General features: G+C 43.9%; 1 protein-coding gene across 1 annotated transcript in view; it reads right to left on the reverse strand.

Annotated features, from left to right (window-relative positions):
• Positions 1–7,456: 7,456 nt before the first annotated feature.
• The window catches only part of INO80D (INO80 complex subunit D), a 45,986-nt gene continuing 41,530 nt past the window's right edge, over positions 7,457–11,912 (reverse strand). Inside the window, exon 14 of the mRNA XM_075429715.1 lies at positions 7,457–10,094. The gene's annotated coding sequence lies outside the window, so the exon portion shown is untranslated. The remainder of the gene's footprint in view (positions 10,095–11,912) is intronic.

Below are 11,912 nucleotides of genomic sequence, written 5' to 3' on the forward strand. Positions count from 1 at the left end.
ATGAAAAGTGAAAGAGAATCTCCCCTTGAAAAAAAGTAATAAAGATATTCCACTTCCCCACGCTTTCCCTTATCTCACACTGCTTGGGGAGCATCGGCTCTGCTCATGTGAGCCTCTGCACAGACTATACTGCATATTGCAAGATGTAATTTCTGGGTTTGAAAAGAACAATTGAAACCGAGGGCGCTGTCCTGCTTCTCAGCATCACAGCCCCAGCCCCGCAGCTCATGAGCTGTCGCTGTCAATTCTGCCGGGCACTCGCTGGCAGCACCGTCGTGGCCGCTCTGGAATAAACCTGGTGCAGGTCAGGAATGACTTTGGGTTGATCAGTAAAAACTCAGGCAGTACTTATATTACAGAAACCTCTTACAACAGCCTGCTGCTCCTTGCGGAGTTTGGGTGATGAAATAAAACCAGGAATGCAAAACTAAAGCTGAGGGACCAAGCAGGTCAAGTTACCCTCTGTGGCAAGCTGCAGCACATTTGCCCTGCCCTTGGCCATCTGCCTGGGTTCTTGCTGCTCCGCAGGGCCTGACACCATGTTCAGTAGTTCCCACACACTTGCTGGGGACCACATTTCTGACCGAGGACAGCCCTGCCAGCCTGGCACAGGTCGGAGGTAGTATCAACACCAGTGCTGGTCTGGAGGACATGGCTCTGTTTGGGTGTAGTTCAGACATAGGGGGACTAAACAGGAGAGCTGCATTGCACCGCCAGCAAGTGTTCATTGGTGAAGGAAGGAGAAAATGCAAACCTTCTGATTTGAAGCTTTCTGATCCAACAGAGAGGTCTCGCCATCAGGAGTGAATTTGACAGGCGGCTGTTGTGTTGTGGTGCTGTCTGAGACTCTCTGCAGACTACAGTTGTAAAGTTAGAACAATTCAAAAACATGGCTTTCAGGTTCTGGCCTTGGGTTGCAGAAAATAGCCTGAATCTCAAGTGGGAATAGACTACTGTCCTGCCTTAGCTGTACTTGAATCTGCGATGACGATGCTCTTCCACCATTGCACATTTGTGTGGGCGCAAGCAGGCCGCTTCCACCCGGAGGACAAAGCAGCAGGCATCCACCTGGGTCCTGCTCTGCGGCTGGGGCAAACAGACCGTTGTGGCTAACAGCGCTAACGCTAGCTCACGTCCTGTGAGCAGCTGGGTCTCTGCTGGCCGCTGCACGCCCTACGCACCCGCCACCGAGGCAGCCGCGGCGACTGCAGAGGAGAGCAGGGCAGCTCTCGGACCGCTGCCCTGTTCTCGCCGCTGCCTACCTTCTCCACTTCTGTCCCGGGAACGGCATTTCTCTCCTGATAGGTCATGACAGCAGGGTTATTATAAGTATGCCATGGACTTAGGCCATTAGCAAGGAACAATCCCTAGGTAAATAACTAGCCAATTACCTGTTTGAAAATAGAAGGAGAAAACTTAATTCTCGATTGTTAATAGTCTGGCATCTTTGACACAAAAATTACAGCCATAAACCAATTTCATGATGCAAGCCTTGCACAGTAATACTTCCTTTGCCAAGTCATTTTCCCAGAGTAAACAAAAACCTCTGCAAACGCTTATCTTGGTATAAAACCTTGCAAGAAAAATAAACAGAATGATGTCAAAAAGAAAAATAAAATAGGGTGTGTTGGTTTTATGGCACTGGGAAACCCATAAAACTTAATACTCTGGGTGCAAGAGGTTGAAGCCATTTGCTCTCATCGGTGTATCCCTTTCATCAAACACCACCTTTCACTGCAAATCAGGTCCCAAACAGCTGGTGGAAAAACTGAAGGCAGAAGGAAGACAAAGCCGAATTATGAATTATATGAACGAGTGGATTTATTTTTATGGCATTAGAGATGACTAAGATAAAAAGAGGATTTTCTTCTGTAGTTTTGATGTATTTAAGAATTACGCATCACAAACAGCGTTTCAATTATAGGACCAGAGAGTAACACAGAGGGGACACGATGTTTAAAAACCACCGGTTTTCCAGCCTGGGCTTTTCACACCTGGATGGTCACCCATACAGGACAGGGTGAGCAACGTGGGCTGGGGGGGGGGGCTCATAAGGCAGCACGAGGATGAAAAATACTGTTTGTCATGACTTCACGGATGGCAGACTGGAGCTTTGGACAACAGAAGAAAGCAGACCAGAGAGAGATGCTAGCAAGACCCACTGCAGTAGGTTGGGGTGTAAGAAAGCAAAATCTGCAAGGTGTCCACCAGAGGAGACAGCCACTGGGCAGCACATAGAGAAGGAGGAAGATGTGGAGCAAAGGGTTTGCCAGGGGATGGTGAAGCCAGCTGTGCTGCCAGGTGCCACAGGGACGGTGAGGTGCATGGGGCTATGGACAGCCTGTGAGATGGGCTTCCAAAATGCATGCAGGCACCAGAACTGAAAGATAAGCAGAGTGTCTTTTTGTGTCACCCACTGATGTTGAACAGATTCAGTCACATTGAGTCATTTCTCTTTTCTGCTGGTGTCTTCCATCATTTTCTGTACAGTTTAGATTGCATTTAGAGCCAGCAGAAGATCCATGCATTGTTTGCCTCTTACAGACTCAGCTTAGAGCAGCCCAGTACAGACTCTGGCACTGGTTAAGAACACCAGTCATAAAATCCGGGAAGAAGCAGGAAGAGAATTGCGGATAAATATGCCGTGGTACTGGTGGGAAATTCAGGAAAAGAGTGCCTGCAAGTATTCAATTAATTGAGTAAGAGTTAAGCTGCCACCCACCAGCCCCACTCTGTCACCTGGCGAAGGCAGATGGCAGCAGTGCTGCCTGTGGGCAAAGTCTGCCCAAAAGCAGGGACGTACTCAGAGAGACACAGCACGGTCTTTGTGGAACGCTCTGCTCCCTGCAGCACAGGGCTGTGTGAAAGCAGCCGACATCACGGCAAACCGGGAACCAATATGAGCAGAACTGCTAGCTGTTTAAGCATTTTTAATGGGAAACAGTGTCTGATAAAGGCATCATCTTTTTGGCGTGTCATCACAGGAAATTTGCTACAGGCAGCCAGCTTTGCAGGGCATGCGAAATATCACAGCAGCTTTGCTGAATTCTTCTAAGAGAGGTTATTTGTCAAGATCCTCATCTCATCATCTTTGAAAGGGCCTACCTCAGACAACACATATATTTGTACGAGACCTTGACTGATTCTAATTTCTTAATTAGGGGTATTAGGAGTAGCTCTGCCAAGCAAGGCCTTGTACCTGGGCAGAGCTGGTAGAGATAAAGCAGCCGAGTGAAGAGGATAAGGTCTGACAAGGAACAATTCTGAGTTCTAGGAATCTAATTTTGCTTACCAGAATCTCTTCAGCAACAATGTTAGTTGCAGTCTGAGGGGAGAGGAGACGGAGAAGACAAGACAAAAACATTGTATGGAATGAGCAAAACACTGGGCAAAAAAAGAGGAGGAAAAAACACCCCAAAAGCCATATTAAACAGTAGGACCCAAGGGAGAGCAGAAAAAATGAGATTAATAACAGAGGAAACTGTCTGGCTCCACTGAGCAAATGCTGGTTAACAGAAAAATTGAATTTTGTAGGATTAAACTGAGCATTAAACTGATTGGGGGGAAAAAAACCCCCAGAAAACCAACAACTAAGTGCTCTCAGATATGCCAAGTGGCTTTACGGACTTTAAACACTCAGCTGGACTAGAAAACCTCTTTACTAAAGCAGCCATAGCAAATGCATGTAAATTGCTGAGAGCACAAATTATAGAAGACTACGCACTTAGGGAGGTATCCTCTGCTGATGCTAATATGTGTCTCTTGATTCAGGCGGCAAGTTCAAATGTCTGCACCAACAGACAGCAGGAATGTGCAGAGAACCACCCACGATGCCCCATGTGTCTTGGAGTTAATCTATCCATATGCTTGTAGGCACTTAACGAATTACGTCTTAAACCTCTCTCCCCATCCCACATGGGTTCATCCTAATGGAGTGATGGCAAAGAACATTTTTCATTAGCAAATGGAAAATAAAATCCAACAAAGGCACTATGTTGAAGACCTGCTCAAAACTGGTTGTAAGAACTTCAAGGCCCCTGCTCTCCCAGCACTGGAAGGGATCAGCACCACCATGGAGAGACACAGGGAAGCTGTAACCAGGTACCACATGCCTCATGTAGAAATGGTGACGACAGTCACTTTGGGAAATATCTGTGAGTACTTCCAGGGTGTAGTTCTGCACAGCTTCCACTGGCACAAATGTGGACCAACTCCGATGATGTGGCAGTATTGTAACTGAGGCTCACAGCTCGAAATCAAACTTTGGCAGAGTACTGGCCCAAACCTGACATAAATCAGCTATTCTCTTGCTGATGCTTTGGTACCAGCTGGTTGCGTCAGGGTTGCTGCTACCCCTTCAACTGGAGTTTGGGCCCAATGCATTTCTTCAGGAGCGCTGTCACTCTCAGCATGTGCAAAGCCTTGGTGCAAGACAGCCACAGCTTGAAGAGAAATGCTCTAACACACTTAAAACCGAAGAGAAACCAAGACTTGTTTGCACCCATGATGTTCTTTCTAGCACGAGCCATACCATACTGTACCAGGTACCACACAGATGCTCTGACAAAGGACTACACAGACAGGGGAGGGTGCCACATCAGATGCCAGCTGTGCTCCTCATAAGCCTTACTGCCCTCCCTGGGGTCACAGCACAGGCTCACAGCACCGGTGAATCCAACACGGCTGCAATGGGGAAGCTGGAAGTGGCTGAAGTCTGACACCCTCCTAGGAAACGTGGGCTTGCAGAACGCAAGGGAGCTGTAAGAAAATATTGGTCAGTGTAACAGCATTTACATCTGTGTCAGCAGCTAACCAGCATCAGCTCCCTGATAGGCATCACAGCAGAGGGCCCTGCAGATCAGATCTGCAAGAGCCCTCTGGGACAGCTGCTAGCTGGTTACACGGGGCTTCTTCCACCAAGTGTTGCACAGCACAAAAGCAAAGGCTTTAATTTCTAAATTTAAACAGGCAAGAACTGGAAGCTGGTGCACAAGCTGAGCAGAAACAGGCATCAGAGCCAGAGTGAGTTCACGGTAAAGGACTCTTCCACACTGGTGGCTACGTCAGCCATTGCAAGTGAGATGTGAGGGCTGAACAGGACACAACAAGTCTCTTGGTCCTAAGGACATCTGTCAAGGGAGTTATGTGATGCGGGCATAGAAAGTTTGTACTGCAGTTCTGCTACAGAAGTACAACAATGCATCTGAACATCAAAGCTGCTTTGCTTTCAGGGACATTTTTAGCACAACACTTCAATTTTCTTACTAGATTCAATGGTACCAAGACTCTTCACTAGCACCTTCCACAAGCCATAAATTAGCAACAGCAGTAAAACAAGGCAGCCATTCCTGAGTTGAACCTCACGCCAGCAAACGTGACAGTCACCTCTTAGCCCCTTCAAACAAGCACTCTGTACCTCCAATTCAGGTCTGACAGCTGCAGAGTACCAGCCCCGTGCTTGGGGTGTAGGCTTCAGCGAGGAGGGTGGCAGGTGGCCCCCAGTGTTTTGTGCAGATGGGACAACTGCCTGTGACTACGCAGGGAGAAAGACAGGTTGTCTTCACCTCTGCAGGAACCCAGCTCCCAAATTTAATAAAGGTTTCTCCTTCTAATTGCTTCACCGAGTACGAGAGCAACACTTGCTCGTGTAACAAAATGTCACCTGCTTTTCAAGTACAAACTAAATGAGCTTTCCTGAGAAAATAATTGCCAACTATTAAAAGGCTACTGTTGGAGCTCGAGATGACTGTTACAGAGAAAGATGTACCCCCTTTTTTGTGAATTCATACTTCAAACTATTTGTGTTTTGAAATGTGGCACTAGGACTGGTTGTTTTTTGTAAAGTTTCAGACTGAAACCATGCAACCATTTTCTAAGAGTAGAATTTCTTTGTTGTTCATGGAAGTGCTGGGAAATAAAACCCCAGGTGATTCAGTTGGTCTCTGCCTTAGTCAGCAGAGGAGTCTCAGCCCATCTCTTGTCAAGCCCACGCTGGAGAACGCCCAGCTCGGGACCAGACCAGGCAATCCTGCTTCAGCCAGGGAGTCATCCCCAGGGAAGAGCCCCCGTTTTCCTAACTCCCACCTTCTTACTCCTCACTGCGGCCTCAAACGTTACACCAAGTAGCGACTTACTTTTGCTGTTTTGTTAAAAGCAGACTTTTAACAACTATTTTCTCCATAAAAATCAATTCTTCCACCTCTCACCATTTTGACTTCAAGTGTAACTTGTGATAGGAACACCTTGAAGGATCAGCTTTGCAACATCCGCATGCACAGCCAGAACTACATCAGTAACAGCCCACAACCACCTCGTCACTGTTACTCCTACATTGTCCAAATGCCTCAGGCCCATAACCTTGAAAATTCCCTAGAATGGACAAGCTCAGGGTAGATTTTCTACAGCCATATTGCATCGAGCTTACGCTGCTGCACTCTCCTCTTGTTTAAGTGTCTCATCTTTTCTGCCATTTGCCTTGACAAATGTCTGAATGTGGTGCTTTCAGTGTACTCCCATCTCCCAGGAAGGCAAGGTATTAAAGCACAAACCAGTTTCGTCCTTTGCCAGGAAACCTTTGCAGCATGTGTTAGCGTGGAAGACTACATCATTCACTGACACCGCTTTCCCCTCGGCCTGAATTACAACCAGGCACTGCGAAACGCTGCTCTAATTATGCTGTCTAGAATGGCTGGGCCACTGTTCATTAAAAAGAAAAGTCAAATTACTGAATCCCCTTCTCATCAATTTCTGCTGACAATTATTCTGATGATCAGAGCAGCACTAAGTGAGACTGCTTATGAAAAACAGAATCTGGAAGATGGTCTTGCCCAGGACACGACCGCTTTTCGATTGCCACTCACAACTTCAGACACATTGGAGATGGACAGCAGCAAGGCAAACACCAGCTGAAGCACATACCCTCATGTCAGAAAGCAAAGGGGAAGACTTCACAAAACAAATGGCGAGAGGAAGATGCAGCACCCATCTACTTACTGCAAAGTGTCCAAGGCATAGTTCTGTCTGAAGAGAGGACATCCTTCAAGCAGAGAGCAAACCCAGCGCTGGAAGCTTAGTGCCAGCCAAGGCCATCTAGCTCGCACCAGCCGCAGCAAGGTGGCAGGAACGGCAGCTTTTCCCCAGTGCACAGCCATCTGTGTCCGAACAAGGCCATGGCGATTCCCAGCATCTGACCATCCAGCTAGTCATCACATGCGTGCCCTGGCCCCGCAATCCTGCCCAAGAGCTGACCGGAGCCCCACGGCACCTCAGCAACCATCATTTCTCATCTACACCCTAACCCTCAAAATAACACCAAACTCCAACTTACCAGTTTTTGTGATGAAGCAGGTATGTATTTTTTAAATCTCAGAAAACGTAACAACATATAAGACAAAATTCTGTTCTATACCCCTTACGTTGCATTTGAAGTACAGTTCTGCAACTCCAAACAGAAAACAAGATGATCTGGTCTCCAGCCCAGTGATCCACAGCCAGAAAGCACTATAATTAGAATTGGGACTGAGACTGAAGACCCTAGTTTGTTCGCAAAACTAATTAGCTAATGTTATTAGAAAGCAATAGAGAATAAGCAAAAGCAGAATCAGACTCTACAGCTATCTAAGCAAAGGACAGTTAATAACTGTACTTGGGATATGTTAAAAAAAAAAAAAAAAAAATCACTTCATGGATTAGATTTCAGCCTGGGCACTATTCATACATCTTGGACTTAGCAAAATGGCTTGAAGCGGAGGGTTTCACCATAGTAAACATGGCTACTTCACAGCAAGATTTATTAATACATCCAAAAGAAAGAAAGAAAATCATTTTGTCACACTATATACAGATAATACATACAGTGTTTTATACACATATTACATCAGTTTTTACACAAGAAAAATATACATAAAAATGTAAACTTTTGTATACAAAAACCCTTAAACAAATTAAACAAGGACCAGATAACAAAAGGAGACCAATCTATTATCATTGATTTTTTTTTTTTTAAATGGTAATACAGTACATTCATTGAGAAGTATGAGGAACATATGAGCCAACCTTTCCTATTTAAAGGGAAAGTACAAACGCCAGCTTTCCTACCCGCCCCTGGAATGCTGTCCGTGACCCTCCATCACTAGAAGCAGTAGTGTGAGTTACTATCGCTTCCAGGGACCCCGCAGGAAGCGACCCTTCTTCTCCGGCATCCCCAAGCACCGCACTCTCTGAAAGCGACACATCCGCAGAAGCAACCTGGACTGGGCTTTTTGTGCGTATTAGCTAGTCTTCCAGCTAATACCATGAGACAGGATGCGCCAATGCAAGTTTGTATGTTCCCTTTAAGCAGTCATTAAGTGGATTTAGCTTTGCTAGAGTAAGTTGCTTATTTTTCCCAATGTACGGTATGTTGAACACGTGTCGGGGATGAGAAGGAAGAAAGAAGGGGTGTAAGAGACTGCTAATCCTTGCTACCATGCAGTTACTTCAAAATCAGGTACGTTTGCAAGCTACGATTCACTGGTTCAAAATACACTGCCTCACCTTTGCTTTCCCACTGCAACTTGTTTACATTTTAAACTCTAGTGGCCAAACAACTGTACGAGGCTCTTTGTTACAAGGCTGTTTCTGATATCAAAGTGTGATCAAGCTACCTTTAAAATGACACCAAACACAAACTTCTCTGAGACAGCCTTAAAAAGAGTGAGCATTCCCTCTAGCACTTTGGATTGTTCATTTGCCACCTTCTCTTTTATTAAACCTAGGATAAAGATATTTACCCTTAACTGCAAAAACGATATTGGTTGAGATTCCGACATGTGTTGTGCTCCACTTGCAGATAAACATTTTGGAGAATCGGAGGGGGGGAAAAAAGCCCAAAACCAAGCCCACAACAATAAATTCAAAGCCTAAAACCTCAGGCATCAAATAAGAAGGGAACTACTTAATATGTTGGTGAAAAAACAGTTGCAGAAACTCGTTGGAAACAAACGACAGATTCCAGTGAAGGCTTCTCACATTAAATAAGTTAAAGACTTGTTACAGACATCTTCAATAAAAACATCCATCCTCCACAAAGTATGTTAAAATGTAACACAATAGTGATGCACTGGTATTTCTCCTGAAAAGGACTGCAGGACATGAAATCTCCTTAGTGATATCAGTACTACTGCACGTAGGAGGTGAACAATGATTTACGAAAGTAATGAGGGAAAAAGCTGTGTAAAAGAAACCAAGAATCATTAATTATAATTGGACAAAAGGGGGGGGATGGGGCAGAATGCAATTACAGTATGCCTCAGAAACCCCTGAAAGAAATAAATACCTAGAAACTTGTGTTTCTATTCCTTTCTTATGGGCTTGTCTGCTTGATTTCAGTTTTTTGTTGGGATTTTTCTTTTTTTCTTTTTTTCTTTTCTTTTTTTTTTTTTTTTTACATAACAACACTTCTAGTAAAAATTCAAAAGACAATTACAAATGGCTTTAGATAATTAGGAGTCTCCTTTTTAAAATAAAACTTTGATAACACATTTCTCCATTTCTTCTATATAATGCAGCTTCAATGAAAATATGTCATAAGGGACAGCAATTTGCAAAAAGTGGGGGAAAAAAATTACCAACCAAGGTTCATAACATATACACATGTATATGCAGGACATCTACACTCTATATACATATTTAATATACGTATGCATGAGTATATATCAGGAGAGAACCAACAGGTATGTTCTCCACATACATAAATCAAAATAGCGTAATATATGTGTGCGTATAAATATGTATTATACACACACAGTACAGACATACCCACACACACGCCCGAACATATGTATTATAGAAATCATCATGTATGATTGCATGAAAGCTCAGATGGAACAGTACACCAGTTACTTTTTTCTAATAGAAACGCAAGGAAGACAAAATTCCATGGCTGAATTGTGGCCAGGAAAAACCGTGCCATATCCATACCGAAAACGTGGAATGCAGTACAGCCTGATGACAGAACTGGAGCAGCGTTCTCCATTGAAACTGAAGCCTAAGTTAGCCAGGAGTTTCACCAGTGCTTAAATGTGACTGAGCAGGTTTCTGACAGCTGCTTTCTGCTAAAAGGATATAGAAGCTCCGCTTAGCCAGAAAACAGAAAATAAAATACTTACAAGCACAATTTACTTGCATATGCAAGATCAGTTAGATGCAAAGTGCTAACATGTTAATGGTCAACTCTGCAGCTCGTTTTAAAATCTGTTTAATGGTAAAATGTAATGAGCTATGTTTCTCTTGATACGTTTGATGACATCCCCACTGCTCAGAACAGAGCACAGGGCTACCTTCTGCTTACTGCTTGCATTACGGGAAACACAAACCAAATTCCTTTTTTCTCCCTGGGGCTGAAAACTGAAGATAATTTTCAGTGGGTGCGTTTTTCTTGTTTTGAACATTTACCTCTAAAATACAATGCTGGGTTAACCTTTTAATATGCTAGGAAGCTTTGCATCAGGTTCTAAAAAAGTTTGTGTTCATCTGCAAATCAATCACAGTTGTACTCAAGCACAATTGAATAGCTGGGAAATTCTGCGTAAGTTCAAGCAAGTGCTCAGGGCCCAAGACAGCTGCCACTACAGTCACGACGAGAATTTCCCTACTACATAAGCAGAGCTGGGTTGGGCCATTAAAGCTGATTGCTGCTAGCAAGAGAAACTGTAGAGATGTGGGGACAAGGAGGAGCTGGAATGGAGGCAATGGAGCAGAGAAGCAGAAGAGGTCGGTGTTGCAAGAGGCCCCAACAAGTATTAATATAGAAGAAACAAAAGCAGAAACGTACCAAGGAAACTCCACTGTGAGGGCTGAGGTAACACAAAACAATGGTGACCAAGCTCAGATCAGTCACTGATGTCATCCAAATCCCTCAGAATTAAAAACAACCTTGTTTGGCACAAGTGCTTACCTGCTAAACATACGTTACGTGGATAGTCTCTCTCTCTAGCTCACACACTTACTCATCTTACAACTAATGTATGTGTGTGATACAACGCATACTCCATCTATACATCTGTATGCATGTATATACAGATTTAGACTGATTGCATTCATATGTATTTATTATACATCATGAGGGCAAGTCCACATTCAGCAAAGTGCTACCAACATCTCATATACAGATATATCTCTCTGTACAGGTATACACAAAAATGGGTCTATTCTTCCCCATAAAGGCATAAAGATTTATGCTGCTAACGCCCATTACCACCAAATAAGCAGAAGGAAAGGCCTCTGACAACTTCCACCTCCCTGCCCTTTCACTTATATGCATATGTGCCAGAAACGAACTGAGGGGAGAGGGGGAGGGATGCCTGGGGGTATTAACATACTGATAGAGAGGGGGGATATAAAAAAAATTTTTGAAAATTGAGATTTGATTTGCAACTGCTTAAAAAAAGCCTTCAAAAAATCCAAATGTCTGTGCAATACTGGAAGCTCTGTTCTTCTAAACAGATTTTTAAAGTCACCAGGATCATCATCATTAAAAGTGACACTGTATGAATAAATAACAATTAGGTTACTTTCTCCAGCCTAAATAGAACAGTATGAAGAGTAAGCCAATCTGTAAGAATGTTTCTGACTTCTCACAGTTTCAAGTGAGAACTCCCATAAAGAAATCTTCCTTCTCCAATTATGAAAAAAAAAAAAAAAAATTTAAGTGGCCATATTTAAATTCAGAATTTCACAGCACAAGTGAAACTCCCTGGATTGAAAGTGTATTTTGTTCTGCAACCTCACATCAGCAATCTGGGGGCAAAATTAATATATGTAAAGACCCTCAGGAAAGAAAAGACTCTACTTTGAAGACAACATCCTTTTACAGAATGGAGATCCCTCCATAAACAGTGCCCTTTACAACCTAATTTGAAAACACAAGTACA

This window comes from Opisthocomus hoazin, chromosome 9, assembly GCF_030867145.1.
Source record: "Opisthocomus hoazin isolate bOpiHoa1 chromosome 9, bOpiHoa1.hap1, whole genome shotgun sequence".
Lineage (NCBI taxonomy): Eukaryota > Metazoa > Chordata > Aves > Opisthocomiformes > Opisthocomidae > Opisthocomus > Opisthocomus hoazin.